This window comes from Columba livia, chromosome 3, assembly GCF_036013475.1.
Source record: "Columba livia isolate bColLiv1 breed racing homer chromosome 3, bColLiv1.pat.W.v2, whole genome shotgun sequence".
Classification (NCBI taxonomy): domain Eukaryota; kingdom Metazoa; phylum Chordata; class Aves; order Columbiformes; family Columbidae; genus Columba; species Columba livia.
Window position 1 is genome coordinate 82,458,864 of NC_088604.1, and position 17,188 is coordinate 82,476,051.

General features: G+C 41.7%; 1 protein-coding gene across 3 annotated transcripts in view; it reads right to left on the reverse strand.

Annotated features, from left to right (window-relative positions):
- Nucleotides 1-13,377, reverse strand: part of AKT3 (AKT serine/threonine kinase 3) — a 159,007-nt gene extending 145,630 nt beyond the window's left edge. For 2 of the 3 annotated variants that reach the window (XM_065057882.1, XM_065057884.1), the window contains exon 1: nt 13,167-13,377. The gene's annotated coding sequence lies outside the window, so the exon portion shown is untranslated. Of the gene's footprint in view, nt 1-12,981; nt 12,998-13,166 lie in introns of those variants that run through there. The other variant, XM_065057883.1, reaches the window with a different exon arrangement.
- Nucleotides 13,378-17,188: the final 3,811 nt, after the last annotated feature.

Here is a 17,188-nt window from a genome sequence, read left to right on the forward strand (position 1 = left end):
TCTCATACAAATGCACAGGATGCTTTTAAATGAAAGGGTGCCAGTACTGCTTCACAGGTTCAACTCTGAACCCACGGGAGCTTTAACCATTCCCACATTTGCCATAATGCCTGCAAGGGACGAGTAGTTCCTCTATTATGGCTACATTGATCATATCAAGAGTGCAAGAAAATGGAAGGGAAGGTTCTGTAAAGGATCTTAAAACCAAAGCCTTAAGTATTACAGATTCAGTTAGCCTTGTAACTGTTAGAATCTGTAGGAACCAACTTACTAGACATGCAATTACTTTTTTTAATGCTTGAATTAAAAATAAAAAAATACAGTTAAGACAAAAAAAAAATATAAGATTCTTCCTACTTCTATTATAATTTAATTATAGCAAATATGAATCCTTAACTTATAGAAGTTTTGAAAAAAAAAAAAAGCAAGTACACGGACAGAAAAACAACTTCTTAGAAGTACAAATTAATCAAAAAAGCCAGTGGTTAGTTTATGAACAGAAGGAGCGCACATTCTCTCAAGGCTTTAAGCCAGGCAGCAACAAGAGCGCTCTTTTCCCTACTAAGCTCAGCTTGCAGAGGACAGGAGGGAAGTTCGCCCTGGAACAGGACATGCCACAACCATCTCTTCTGACCACCTCACTCCCAGAGTACCTAACAGCTGTGAAGACAAGATAAATATTAGTAATACTACAATCAAGTAGGAAGAGAAGCCAGAGGGCAGGGGAAGTTTCCTTTTGCCAGCAGACTGCCTTTCCCCGTCACTCTTTGAAATAAAGAGAAGCATTGAAATAATGCTAATACAGAAAAGAGTGAGACGCCAAGAAAAGCGATGTCTCTGATAGTAGAGGAACACCCTTTTATGGCTGTACACGCAAGAATGCGCCTGTACACAGCACCAGCACAGAACAGAAATCTGCACAACAGTTTAGTATTATCAAATGCAGCATATATGTGTACATTTAGTAGGCTGATCAACAAATGTAAACATGTAATAGAAACAAATACAACTGTGCTACATACAATCTGTGCAATGAATGAATGGAGAAAGGACTGGGAAATAAACTATTCTAATCCAGCTAAGGACAGGCTAAAAACTGAACCGTTATACACATGCAGGTTATTTCTTATTTATCATTTGAAAAATGTGTATTTGCACCACACAGCAGCTAGATGGAAGGCTGCTTCTGTATGGATGCTGTGCTGTGCAAAATAAAACTTGGTATGAGTATTTTTTCAAGTGGTACACAACAAAAAAAATGCAGTACAACGTGATTTTACAGAAACACTGAAGTGTGTCCGTCTTACAGTTTTGCTTTCACCAAGTCACTTTTTCAAAAGCATGCAGTATTTCAGATGCATGGAATAAAAGCCATAATGCTAAATTCATTAATACTGCAAAGTTTAAAAGACATCTCCACAACACTGGTAGATACATCAGTAAAAACTACACAAGTGATGCACCAGCCTTTTGCATTGGCATCACACCTTGACACATCCAAAAGGATACCAGACACCGGTGCTTATGGAACTGCACCCTGCCTCAAGACTTAAATATTGTTCAAGCTTTCGTAAGAGTTAAAAGAAACTGTTACACACTAGGTTTTGGAAGGACCTTAGACAGATTCATTACTGTTAATTGATCTCACTAGCTTTAGCTGTTCAGACTTTGCTTTATGTAAACCAATATGGCAGAAATAACCAGAACATGCATTTGCACATCCTTCACTTTACTAGTGTTGAGAGCTATTTTCTGGGTCATACATTATCAGAACTTCTGTTTGCATGCTTCAAACTAGAGATAAGCAAGTCTATCAGCTGTGCATGGAAAGAGATCCTGACAGATTAAGACACGTGCCTGAAAGCAGGCTGTGGTTTTGCCATTCAGGATCACCACAGCACTGTATGAGCTCTTATTACAACAACACAAATCTTTACAAAGCCAGGGGTGAGTGTCAAACAACGGTGACCTAAAAGCAACTGTACTGTGAAGGAAGTGTAAGCATACCAGTATCCAAATATCCAATTTCGATCTTCCTATGAGACTTTCATTGCATTACTTGAGAAGTGATCATATTACTTTTTTTTTTTTCCAACTATAGACAAAATAAGCAACATAACACACTGTAGTTAGCTTGGGCTGGCATATGCTGCAATATGTTTTACCCTTTTGGCAAAATTTATCACAGAATCATGGAATGTTAGGGATTGGAAGGGACCTCAAAAGATCATTTAGTTCAATCCCTCCGCCAGAGCAGGAACACCCAGATGAGGTTACACAGGAAGGCGTCCAGGCAGGTTTTGAATGTCTCCAGAGAAGGAGACTCCACAACCCCCCAGGACAGCCTGTTCCAGTGTTCTGTCACCCTCACTGAGAAGAAGTTTCTTCTCAAATTTAAGCGGAACCTCTTGTGTTCCAGTTTGTACCCATTGCCCCTTGTCCTATCATTGGTTATCACCAAGAAGAGCCTGGCTCTATCCCCATGACACTCACCCTTTACATATTTATAAACATGAATGAGGTCACCCCTCAGTCTCCTCTTCTCCAGGCTAAAGAGACCCAGCTCCCTCAGCCTTTTCTCATATGGGAGATGCTCCACTCCCTTCATCACCTTTGTTGCCCTGCGCTGGACTCTTTCCAGCAGTTCCCTGTCCTTCTGGAACTGGGGGGCCCAGAACTGGACACAAAATTCCAGGTGTGGTCTCACCGTGTCGGGGGAGAACCTCTCTGGACCTACTAACCACCCCCCTTCTAATATACCCCAGGATGCCATTGGCCTTCCTGGCCACAAGGGCAAAGTGCTGGCTCATGGTCATCCTGCTGTCCACCAGGACCCCCAGGTCCCTTTCCCCTACACTGCTCTCTCATAGGTCATTCCCCAACTTATACTGGAACCCGGGGTTGTTCCTGCCCAGATGCAAGACTCTACACTTGCCCTTGTTATATTTCATTAAATTTTCCCCGCCCAACTCTCCAGCCTGTCCAGGTCTCGCTGGATGGCAGCACAGCCTTCTGGCATGTCAGCCACTCCTCCCAGCTTCGTGTCATCAGCAAACGTGGTGACAGTGCACTCTATTCCCACATCCAAGTCATTGATGAATATATTGAATAGTACTGGTCCCAGTATTGGCCCTTGAGGCACTCCACTAGATACAGGCCTCCAACTGGACTCTGCCCCATCGACCACAACTATCTGGCTTCTTTCCTTCTTTGCTTCATTTCCTGCTTTCCAATTTTGGTGTGTACTTATGAAAAGTGCAATAATTTATTTTTATTAGTAGAGATTAAGCTACAAGAAATGAACTTCTGTACTAAGTAGCAATAATCTTGTCTGCCCACACACTGATCATTAAATCCATTATTTCAGTAGACAACCAGTTCTAATGAATGAATTTATGCTTAAAGCTCCCTGTTTCTCCACTGATTATGATTAAGTTAATATTACTCAATCAAAAATCTGATCTATGACCAATTTTCATGTCAGCTGGTGTCCCAATAACCTCAAATGTATGTCTGTAGGATTGCATCCCACCCATCACATGTACTGCTTTACTGAATTTCAAACAAAACTGCCAAAATACAAAGATCATATCAATATAGTGACAAAACCAACTGTATTATGTCCAGTTTATGTTCACAATATTATCAGGAACAACTTAAACAGAATTATCAGCAGTTGTATGGCTATAGTGATCACTCCCTTAACAGGTAATTAAAAGTCAAGCTGAACTACACAGGAATCTGAAGGAGATGAAGCAAAGCCTTAAAAGACTAATGAAAATAAAGGTTATACATTCACACTACACTTTCAAGAAGTATTTTTTTAAGTATCTGTAGTATTATACCTTAATAAATTCCCTTGAGGCTTTCCAAAAGCTGTATTCCTTTACTCTCCAAGTCACTCAGCAAAGCTTTAAAAGAACAAACTTTTGAGAGAATTACTCCTTATCACAACAAAAACTGACCTTAATGAAAGCTAGTCATACAGAAACCTTCTTCCCTGCAGATATAATAAAGGATTTCTATAGATGTAAAGGAGTTGCCTGAAACACATGAAACAAGAATTCTCACATGAAAATAGAATTTCACCTATAGTTCAGCTATTTCAAGAAAAGCCACAGAGTGTTGATCCTGCACAGCTGGCATAGAACTTAAATACTTGTCAGCAATCAACTCTGCTCTCCCAATGAGCCTCATGTTTCAGTGGCTGTTATATAGTAATTTTACAGTTTTCCTTCTCACTATAGGATGAACCCACAGAAATAGGGAAAAAATGTGTAAGAACTGTAGTTCTAGACATTTTGTATTCCAGCTGCTTCCTACAGGGAAAAACCTGACTTGTTTTTATATATGCTTCAGCCACTGGACAACAGGTTGGATTGCTTTCCCCCCCGCCCACGTTATCAAACAGAACTTGGAAGATACTTTGCAACAGTATATTGTGTGTATTCTGCAGATGGTATCAGATAGTCACATATATGCATAATACACAGAAGAACTACTGTCTGTATGCTTTCTGGTGCAGCTGTAAAAATGTACTCCATCACAGTCAGTCACGTGAAGAAAACACGCGTATTTTTTTATCTGGTAAAAAATAGTAAAACTTTTCCTTTCTTCTTTGAAAAGCTATTGAGCCACTTTTACAGTGTTGGATGAAACAATTCAGCACACTTCTAAAGTGCTAGTATTACCTTCCATGTTTCTAGCTGTAGAGATTGCAAAGGAATTTTTCTGAACAAAGATTAAGCATAAAGTATTACATGCAACAGAGTTCCAGATCCCTCTGCTGATTACAGTTTTCCAAAGTCGTGGTGAAAACTAGCCAACACCTTTTCAGTTTTCATCTTGAACTTTAAGAATAACAGCAATACAGAGAAGAACCAGCTCGTTTCATGATGCTACCATAGGGGAACTATGAGACCAACCATTAAGATGAGCAATGGACCATTCAGTAGGAAGACACCTTTTCTTCAGCTTGTATTTTTAAATTAAAGGAGGTTCTCATGCCCACCACAGCTGTCGGGCACATCCACAGACCTGGTGGACGGGGAAAAGGAAAGAAATCCCTTCCAAGCAGAGAGACTAAAACTAGTGGTTCATGTCTACACTTAACAACCACTATGTCTAAGTGAATAATCATCACAATTCCTAAGAACAGACAACTCCCTTGGAAGACAACAAAACTCCCTTGGAATCTGGGCATCCTCCCATTTCCCCCATGAAAAGAGACAGCTGAGTAAAGAAGACAGTGCCCATAAATTCAGTGTAAATTGTATGATTCAGATCTCTGTTTTAAGAACTTTCATAAACACAGGCTCCTACTTTCAACAATTTTGGAGCTGAGAAAAAACAGATACTCTCACATTTACCAACTCAAGTTACCAAAGAGAATGCCAACAGGATCGGTTTCAGCGCTTCCAGAGATGATCCCTATAACTTCTTGCAGCATTATCAACTTAGTGATTCATCCACCCTTATTCTCTTAATTTATAAGGGAACTACCATTTTCCCTTTCTACAAGTAATCATTTGTTTAATGAAAAAATTGGGGGGGGGCGGGGAGAGAGGAAACTGCCAGTGAATCTTTCTGATTCACTTTGCCTGACTCACTGAGATTCTTTGGTCCTCAACATAAGCAGAACCAAATCTCATCATCTCTATCTCCTCATTTCTCAGAAAGGTAACTGGAAAATGTTGTGCATACACAGACAAAACACACACTACCAAAAAAAATAGCTCTCAGCCATCCTTTAGTGGCTTCCATCACACACAAGTTTCTTTCCCTGCTTTGGGGGCTATTTTTTTGGAGCAGATCAAGCTCTTAAGAGGTTTTCACAAATCTGAGATTGAATCCTCCAAGATGACCGAACAGGCTGTAACTGTCTCCAGTGCTGTTTCCAATCACAGAGCAAGGAATTCAAAAGATAAGGCTCTAAACTAAAAACAGAGTTCTCTTTAGGACTGGAAGCTGAGATCCAAATTTTATTTAAATGAAAAATGCATGCATATCCTCTTCCCCTACCAAAGTTGTTATCTAAATTCTGGTCAAACAATTAGAGGATACATTGCACATCATCAAAAACTACACAAAAGACTGTGTTGCAGAACAGAGATTGCTACAAAACCTACTACATCAAATTAGCCTATATTGCTAACAGAAAAATCACATTCAGTTGAGTGCTTTATCTAAAAAGTATAGTGTATTTACCAGGCTTTTACAAACTACCTGTTCTGCAATTTTGGTTACACTTCAGACAACAAAAAACGAACTGGTTTGACAAAGAAACAAAAACACCCACGGGATTATTAAAAGACAATAGATCCTAAATTTATAAAATGGTAATCTTTATGTATGCACAATTAAGACATTTAAAGATATCCCTAAATACCTTCAAAGCAGAAATGTCCACAATTTACAAATTTTAAAACAAATATAAAGAATTCCAAGATATCTCTGTGATAGGCATTGCAAATATTTTTAAACTATATTTCATACTAAAAGCCTCATTGTCTTTAAGAATATTGGTATCAAAAATTCACTTCTAACAAATTTATTTCACAAGTCTTGACTCAGAATAATGAGGGGGATAACAGGAAAATACCGCTGCATACATCTTGTGGTAAGGAAAAACAATATACTTTGTAAAAGATAAATAGCTATTTTTAAAACATGTTTGCGTGCATGCATTGTGCCTTAATATTTTCAGTGTTCTATTTTCACTTTCAGTATATCAAAAAGCTGCACATAGCTAATATATGCTCAGATAAGCCTAGTTAGGAGACTACAGGCACACTGAAATATTAATATACAAGTTAGGAGTTTTATTTAGATTCTGCAACTGAATAAGCGTATTAAAAAAGAAACCATCATTCTGTATTTCTTTTCCTCTTATAACAACAAAGCAACCTATTTTAAGGGACAAAGGTATAATTAAAGAAAGGTGAACAAAGCCAACCGTGCCTTTGTTTACCAAGGTATAAAGGAAGTTTCTAAAAGTAACTAAATTGTTTCTTTAGAATCCCATGTGAAACATTAACAATCCATTGTTTTGCATTGTGTTTATTGACAAAAAATGCTTTACATCCCTTTCTTCCCCCTCAGCCATACAAAACAGTAACTGAAAATCAGATAGCAGAGTGACAAAACATATTAGAATATAGGTCTGAAATTTAACCAAATAATACACTTGAAGTAGAAAAGGCAAAGGGAGGGCTAAAGATACTCATAAAAAAAAAAGTTACCGAGACAATGAACCTGGGAATTTTGAGACTTAAAGGAAGTCAAATCAAGGGTTAGATGAGCTGAGTATCACAACTATGATAACGTTATTCCACTCAACACTTCAAAATACACATAATAAATTTAACTTGCTGAGGATTAATGTAGGGATACTAATTCTTGCCTTTTTAAGACAAAGCTCCTTTGCCCTTTAAAAAAATAGTTTTGTAATGACTCAAACCACCAAGCAAAACTAAACCCAAGCTCCATATTTTGAAAACAAACTAAAATTGCCTTTCTATGCCTAGAATACTTCAGAAAAGGTAATCTAATTTTCAAAAGTTCAAAGTACCTAGAAATTCCTATTCACTCTGAGATATTTTAAAACATATCTTCAAGAGATACAAAATGAAGTTTCATTAAGCTCATATTTAAACTTTGTATGATAGTAACTTTTCTGCAGCACAACATCATATTGTGTATAAAACACTGAGCACACTGTTGAAGACAGATGTATGTGAAGTGCCATGAGTAACAAGAACAGCAAAGTACTGAGATACAAACGTGTTCTCAAACTATTAATATAAAAGATGAAAAAAGCTCAATGACATGTCTACCAAGAAGCTTTCTTTTAAACTCTTACAGTAGGATTTCTTTATTATCCGGATATTGAATGAATTAGATTCTGAATTGCCTTGCAACAACAAGGATGAGCTTTGTGATTCCTTCCTGCAAGGCAATCAAACATTGCTGAACCTACAGACAAATTCTGACACTACAATATGACTAGAACTTCTAACCTAAAACCTTTGGATCTTCTTGTTCCCCTTCAAAAAGCATTTTTCTCATCCACCTGAGATATTTATTTCTTAAGAACAGAAAGAATTCTCTACAACCTTAAATGAAGGTTGTGTATTTTTCAAAGGTGTACTGTTGCTTACACAGATTTAAGGCTAGAAGCAGAACTCACTAGAGTAAATATTATAGGAAAAAAACAGATTACATGAAACTCACACATATAAACTTACCTCTCTGCCTCAAAGTATAACAATACATTTAGAAAAAGCTATAATAATAATTTTAACAAAATCTCACAAGGCAAGCTGCACCAATCACTTATCTCAAGAAGCAATCTAAATGCTATGGGGAAAACAAATTATATGTGTTGGTAGAAATTGGTTTGTAATATTGCTGGGACTCAATTGACAAATACCGTACTAATTCTGTGGTGCTAAATCAGCCATACAAGAAGTTTTTGGCTGTTGAGCACTGCCATTCCACACCTACCAAAAGGTAGTGGTAGGACCTTCACGGATCTCAGTGAAGCTCCAGCAGGCTCCTTCACCTCTGTTCCTGCTTTAGGAGGCACTCAAACAACTTTACCACATGGACAACGCAGGAAAGTCTGACAAACCATGCTGTCAGGTCACTCAGACATACATATTAAATACGGAGGTCCAAGCTGCATTCTTAATGGAATTTTAAAATGAGTACTGTTCTTTAGTCAGGATATTACAGTGGGGACGGGGATGGGGCGGGGGGGGAAAATCACAGGGCAACTTGTTCTTAATGCTGTTTTTTGACCAGCATGACTCACACCTAAACACTCACCCAAAAATACATGGAAAAGGAGGATTGGTCAAGAGGGACTCAACATATACTAAGGCATTTAATCTAAACATAAGTGCTGACAGAAATAGCACAAAAATCAAATAAACATTTGAAGTGACCAAAAGTAAGCATCTTCATAGACACAATACAAAAATGCTTATTCTCCTTAACAGTAACATTTAACAATATTCAATCATGGGGGAAATTTTTTGTAAATACTTACTTTGCCACAGCTTCCTACTACATCTGAACAACATCTTTAAATAACAAAGACAAAACCAATCTGTTCAAAATACATGGCATGCATCGAAACTACCTGAATGCACATACTTAACCTTGATCTAGAGCTATGGAACAAGCACAAAATGCCAAATAATCGACAACTACACCCTTGCATTTTCTACGGTCTTTTTATCAGACATATTAGCTATTTGTCTAAATAAGTGTCACTTATAAATTCTTCTCTTTATATAGACAGCCCAAAATGTTGTTCATACAATTAGTCAAGATTAAAATTTAAACCAAAACTTTAAAGATGGCTTTTTACACTCATTAAAACACTAAAAGGTTAACTTTCATAGTCAATACTTTATTATTTGCAGGTAATTTTTTGTTTCTCTGGCTTCAATGGATTAAAATAAAACAAAACAAAAAAAAATAAAACAAACAAACAAAAAAACTTATTTGAATCAGCTTTTCTATTTACTATGTAATGTCTCTTTAGAAAATAATTTTTACTACACCAGGCTAACCTGTTGCAAAGAAGACTAACTAATGCAACACATTTACCAAGGAGACCCTGCTATGCTGGGAATGTCTGTTCTCTACAACTAAGAGTAAACTTGCTGATTGATAAGAAGAGATGCTCCCTGAAAACACACCTTCCTCACAGCAATGTGAAACTCCCGGAAGTACATGCTGTGCTAAAAAGTATCCCCCACCCCCTCCACAGTATTTTTATTAGGTGTATCCTAACTGAAGGAGAATCCTAGACAACATGAATTAATCTCATATTCTAGAACACTTGTAAAAGGGCACTTCAGTTGGTAATCTTCTCTTATAATAGACAGTACTTTAAATAGTAAGCGGGTTATAAATCTCATACAAATAAACACTGAAAATAAAAGCAGAACTTTGATGTTACATGGAACTCATTGATGCACGCACTTAACTATTTCCCTCTTTTTGAATTCTAACTGCTGTTTGCAAAGCAAGTATTGAACATTTTGAACAGAATGTTTATTTTATCAGTCAGGAAAAAGAGAAGAGAGGAGTTTGAGTCTATAAACTAACTAATATACCTACAAAACATACTGTTACCCTATGGAGCATTACTTTTAAAACAAACCAATTCATTTATGCATTATCCATATCAAAATGGAAGTACGGTACAATAAAGTCTTCACTCTATGTATTTCATTGTCCTTCCACTCTCCAGTGCCCAAGCCTTAAAAGATCCCAAAGAATATTAGGTCTCTGTTGCAAAACTGAAGGAAAGCATGGCTACCATGTCAGCAAACCTACCTCCTCTGTTGCATTAACAGAACAAAATAAACTATAACCAGACATGGTTGTAAGAAACTGCATCTTCTTTATACTAAGAAAGGCACAGAGATTTCAAATGTATTTTGACACAAACCACTGTAGTAATGGTGCCATACCTTCCAAAACAATTGAATATTTCAAAGTTGTTTGGCAAGTAATGCTTCTTGGTTATTGAAATTATTAGCCAATAGGTCTTTTTAAACTGGGAAAATGCACACCCAGAAACTGAAAGAAGATTCAATCAATCAACGCAAGACAAATTCCAAGCGGTCTGAAGGACCTCTTAGTTATTATACAAACTTCAGACACATGCTGTTCCTAACTGTAGTTGGAAGTCAAGATATAGTTTCTGGTAACATCTTGCAAACAGAGCTTTGGGTTACAAACAATAGCAGAACTCTGGTAAGTGGTTTTGAGTTAAGCTTTAAAAACCCATCAAACTATTTTCTCTTTTATGAACAATTTGCTACAGTGTCAAAGAGACAACATTTTCCAGTGCAAATTAATATCACCCTCTCCTTAAAGCTGTATCTACTTCAAATGGGTCAAAATAAAACCAGAACCCGTTTGAATTCTCATTGACTTCCCATAGAATGGCAGATTTTGCTTAACACATCATCTTCCCCCAAAATTCAAAACAAATGAAGCAGTAAGACACTGAAATACTGCTTTCTATGAACCAATTTAAGAAACTAAGGAAGCTACTGAATTCATTCAAATCTAGCTAGAGTAAGCAGGAATACATCACAGAATAAATCGTATAAAACAAGACAGTCTTGTTAATATTAACTGTGTATACGTGCATAGCACACACTTACATGAGCGAAGAAATGAGTTATTCAAATATTGTGCATAGCTGTCTAGGAAACAGAGACATTTTCTTATCTCTGCAGTTTTTCTTTGGCCCTTATTTGAACTCAACTTATTGGTTACATCCAACCAAAATATATCCACATGGACTATAATTAGCAATCCAATCCAATTAAAAATATTGGTGTCAACCTAAAGGCTCCTGTGATGAAAAACAAAAACAAAAAACCACCAGAGAGTCCTACAAACAGAATCTTCTTAAGTAGTACGCTTACTTCAAAAGTCAAAATAAGCTTCCTCCCCTATCTCATCTACACTCTTTCCACATTCCAGTGCAGAAGAGCCAGCACTGGCCTATATAGAAGCTGGGAGAAACAAGAGATCATGCTTTAAATGTTACTTGTCAGAAGTTGCGATCTACTTATTTGCATGCTTTTTGCTTTGAGAAATAAGGGCCTCTGTAAAGGAAATGTGGAGAACCATGTTTGTCTATTAACAAAGTTTTAGCAAAACCTAAACAAACATTAGCAGAAGAGACTGCTGTACGTTTCTTCAATACTGAAAAAAGCTGGCAATGCAGTTATCAGGTATATCATATTTCTTGTAATAAAACTCTTAAAAAGAAACTAAGTGAATCAAGTCTGAGACATGTTTGTATACAAACAATGAGATGGTATAGGTATGCACAAGTAGTCAATCAACTAATAATTACGTTAAAGAAAATAAAAATAGAATAAAGGTCAGGAGAGATGAAATTGTTTATTCCTTTTCAACTGTAAGAAAATAAGAATTTATTTTTTTTTAACGTACATCCTTTAAACAACATATCATGGGAAAACGTGAAGGAAACAGCACTGGCCATGTCATGCCTTAGATTCCCATCCAAAAGTAAACTAAGAAGCGCAGCTCATATAAAGCAACCAAACAGCCCATAAGCCTGTCACTGCTCGTTACATCACGATCATTTGCATTTAAACTACAATACATAGCAGCGTGATCCAATAACTTTTTGCTCAGAGGCGCTGTACTGACCTGTCAAAACAGCCCCGCATCCCGTGTGCGCAGCACAGCTGAACGTGTGCGTACACGGGCACCCCCCGCTGCGCCAGGGACCTCTGAGGTGCGCGCAGGCACGTGAGCTGCCCCTGCCTTACCCCACCGGGGCGTTGGGTGTTCCCCGCCCCGCAACACCTGCCGGGATGCCCCCACAGCCCGGGCTGGCCCCCGGGCTGGCCCGCGGGCAGACCCCGCCGCAGGCCGGGCCCCACCTCGGCGCGGTGGAGCGGCCGGTAACCCCTCCCGGCCCGTTGCGCATCAACTTTTGCATGTGGGCCGCGGCCTCCATGATGGCCGGGGCGGGGGGGCCGGTTTGTTTACTTGCAGCCAGAGCCGCCGGCGGCGGCGGCAGCGGCGGCATCACTTGAGCGCGGCGCTGCCACCCGCGGCCTCGCTGCTATTCTTAGCGCCGGGGCGCACGGGCGCGCACACCGACACGCACAGAGCTTCCCGGCGGACAAACCCCCGCGGTTCCCGGCACCGGCGCCCCGGCACCCGCACACACGGCAGCGGGAGGCGGCGGGGGGTTGGGGGGAGGGAAGGAGGGAAGGAGGGAGGGAGGTTGGCGCGCGCGCCCGGCGGGGAGGGGCCGCCGCCGCGTGGGAACCGCCGGCCCCGCGCCCGCGCAGGCAGCGCCCCCGGGCGCGCGCCCTGTCCTGCCCCTGTCCGCACCCCCCCCACCCCGCACCCCCGTTACATAACCTCTCCCCGCCGAAACGCCGCCGCCCCGCCCTTCCCCACCTCGGCCCGGCGCCGCCGGGAGGGCGACCCCCTCCCCTCCTCGCTCCGCTCCCGCCCCGCCGGCGGCACTAGGCCACGGGCGTCCGCGCTCGCCTCCGGCCGCGCAACGCGCCGCCGCCCCCCCGCATCCTCTCGCACGCCGCCGCCCCAGCGCCCGCCGCCGCCCGGCCCCTCCCGCCCCGTACCTGCAGAGGCGGCGGCGCCGCGGGCGCTGCTGCGGAGCCGGAGGGCGGCGGCGGCGGCTCCAGGGGGAGAAGGGGAGGGAGGGCGCCGCTGCCTCCTCCCCTGTTCCCCCGCCGGGCTCGGCGGTCCCTGGTGGCCGGTGTCTCGCGGGGGCGGGAGGAGGCGGCTCCGGCCCCAGGGCGCTGGCGGCGGCGGCGGCTACATGGAGCTGCGCGCCCCGCTACGCAGGGAGGCGCCCGGGCGGGCAGCGCGGCCGCAGCATCGATGCGCGGGGTCAGGAGGGCGGCGGCTCCCCCCGGCGCACTCACCCCGGAGCCGCCCGGGCCCCGCTCTCGGCTCCTCCCGCCGCCTCCGCCAGGCTCGTTATTGACTTTCAGGAAAACTCCCGACGTCACTGGCTCCCCCCGAGTGTCTCCCCCTCCGCGGCGGCGGCGGCGGCGGCATCCCCAGCTCTCGCGAGAAGCGCGGCGGAGACGGGGGGGGCCGCCAGACAGAGCGGGGGGAGCCAGACAGAGGGGGGCGGCTGAGGTGAGGGTGGGGGAGGTGGGGGAGCGGGGGCGGCGAGGCAGCTCGCCGGGCAGGCAGGGAGGGGCGGTGTGTCCCGAGTGGGGAGCGCGGGGCCGCGGGTGGGAGCGGGAGGATGGATGCGGGTAGCGGCGTCCGCCGGTACCGGGCGCCGCGCCTGGGTCTTTCCTTTAGGCTGAGCCCGGTGCCGGCGGGTGGTGCCTGCCAGGCCGGGACGCGGCCCGCCTGCTGCCGGGGAGCCGCTGCGGGGTTCCTGCCCCTGGCAGAGCCGGGGGCCGCCCAGACGGAGCTGCCTGCCCCTGCAGAACAGAAATTGGGCTGCCGCGCCCGCGCCGCCGCTGCCCCTCTTCCCGCTGCGGCTGGAGTTTGCAGCAGCACGTCTCCTTGCCAGACCCGCATATACATCCCGAGTTTTATTTCCTTTGTTCTCGCACTCACGCATTTACATTCTCCCTGATCTCGCCTTGGTACCCAGAGTGGTCCACTTAGCTCTGCAAACTCTTCCAAGAATAAAACTACCAGTTACACAGCAGGCAGCTGTAATTCGTCCCTTGTTGAAGTGTACCGACCTCAAGATTGCTAAATTACCTGCAGACTTCGAGTTATCCCAATGGGTAAACAAACATCTAGAGAAACGTTACACCACCCTTCATCGGCTCGTGACTCTGACATTTCCTGTTGCCACAAGCAATATAGCAATGGAACTGGTGCGGCAGGGCAGCCGCGGTGCGGGGTGCGGAGCCCGGCGTCCTGCGCGCTCGGCACTGGTGCTTCTGGGGCTGCACAGGCTGGGAATCCCTGGCCTGCAACCTGCTGCAGTAAAGCCGAGCATGGTTCTGCAACTCTAATCAGGGTCTGAGGTTCGCAGGTATGGTGCCCTCGACAGTTTATTTTATGGCTAAGTGGCTGTGTGTACATACAGGAGTTTAATGCACATAACTATGCTCTCTATCATTCATCATTTAAATAGTACACACAGATTAATTTTCTGCGTAAATGCATCTATTATACTTGCAGTTGGCACTAACTTGTGTCGGAACCTGTTAGTGCAAAGTAGAAATGGACGTTTCTGATTGCTGAAATAAAAATAATTGCACTGTGTTTGTATTGTATCAGTACAGAACCTATTCTAACAAGGAAGACATTCATCAGTTCATCTTTAGAAAATGAAAGAAATCAGAAAATGTTTCATTAGGATGTATCCCTTTTTTTTTTCCTTCCTTTCACATCCCATCTTCCTCTACAACCATTTGAAACATCACTCCTCCTTTTCCCTGCATCGCTACAGGGCTTCAGAGAGACTTTTTAGAGGATCTAAATAATCACATGAGTTGGCACAGGACTAGAAAGTTGCCTCCAGGGGCAGTGAATTCTTTCCCTGCTGTGGCAGGCAACTACACCAATAATCCCATTCATAAATCTGCTGAGTTTCCCCTCAGAACTATGAAGTTCATTTGCCGCACTGTTGTAACTAGCATGCTGCAGCCTAAGCTCTCTGTGCCCCTAATGCTGAAGAAAAGCAAAATTTATTATGTGTTTGAATAAGGCAACTTTTTGACAAAGAAGTTAAAAAGGACTTTGCTAAGCACTACTTCCTTTCCCAGAATTTACCATTCAGTCTTTGTCAGAAGCACTTTACTAAAGTGAGTATCTTACAAACTATCAATATTTACATAGAGACATACTATCAGTTCTTAAAGTATGTTTATCCACTAACATCTCCTTCAATCTTTGTTGCTATATTGCTCCTGAAAAACGAAAGGTGTAGTTCTTGAAATGTGCCTTCTCTTTGCTGCAGTTCTGCTGAAGAACCCAGTACCCGGGGCAGCATAAATCTGCATGGGCAGTAGCTGATAGACTGGCAATCAACTGTGCAGATGCCAAATGTTGAGCGTGAAATCCAGGCCCACGGAAAGTCGTGGTATTTCATTACCAGCCAGAGCAGGAATTCATGTTGCATTCCTGTTACATGTTAGTCCCTGCCAATAACAATCACAAATTTCTTATTAGTATATTTCTATGGTTGTTTGTCTAGTTTATTTCTCCTAATTTTCAAGAAATCACCTGTGAGATCCTTTGTTTATGATGACAGTAAGTTGTCTTAAATTTATAAATAGATACTTGGCATACACCAGTTTGGAAAATCTGACATAAAAGCACGTTTGTTTACATCTAAAAAGAAAAAAAATACACCGAGGTAATAATATTTTTATTAGAGAGGATAATATTTATCTACAAGAAAGTAGACTTTTCAACATTTTTAATTTTTTACAAATTGCTGAAAAAGAAATGGTGGGCTGAAGTCTGTCGTACTGATCTGGAGACTAAACACATATCTTTTAGCAGTACTAAGTTAGGATAATTTTATCTATACAATGTGGACAACTATTCACAGACAAATTTCTTTTTTTTTTTGCTCAGCATGACTTTAAAATCAGATTCACCATCATCTTACACCTCAGAAATCAAATATCATTGTTCTGTTTGGAAATTCATAGTTGTTAGCTACTCCTAAGTTTCTGATGCTGCTCAGCTTCATATAACGGCCTTGATGTACTGAATGTAACCCGTCTTTTTTGTATGGACTATTAAGTGTGCTATATAAATAAGTGCTTCTGTGCAACAGTTTTGGTTTTTTGTTTGGGTTTTTTTGTTGTGCAGTTTGGTTTTTGTTTTGGGGGGTTGGTTGGTTGGTTGGTTTTTGTTGTTTTTTTTTGGGGGGGGGGTGTTTGTTGTTTTGTTGTTGTTTTCCTTAAGGCATATAATCATTTTACTGCTCAGTATCTCACTCTAAGGCTTCAGAATAGTTTCTTGTAAAAAGTTACTGACTGTAAATTGGACAGAAATGACCCCTTGATTAATAACCAAATAGCAGCATTCCTGTTTCAGAAATAACATGGCTATGATGTACATACTGTGAACATAATGAGGTTGTAGGTTCTCCAGGAATGACATTATTTTCAAATTAATCACAATGTGACATGAATTTAATCAACATATTAACAATATATGCTAATAAAGAAAGTATTGCAATTCAAGTGAGAAGGACAATAGGGCTGCATGTAAATTCAGGAGAACATGGGAACCTCAGACATTACATGTTCCAAATACAGAATCATGGAACAAACTGAATAAAACCCATTCCATGTCATCTATACTGGCACCACCAAGACAGTTGATAAACTTTTATATGATCACTTATATTTATAATCTCAACAGAAACCGAAGGGAAAATCTACACATACTTTCTATAAATTCTGTCCATTCTAAAGCCAAAAAAAGGGATGCACACCTTGTTTCACTTAATATGTTTGTGTTAAGTGTTATCACTACCAGAGTGATATGGTCTAAGACTACAGAGATATACATCCTGCAAATAAACAAATAGGAGATGAGAAGATTCTGCCTGCAGAACATGGGCTCTCTCTGCCTCTACAGATTATGTCACCTTCAGTTTAATTTCATTCCTTGTTCCTTGTGTCAGCTAATAAGCTTGTTT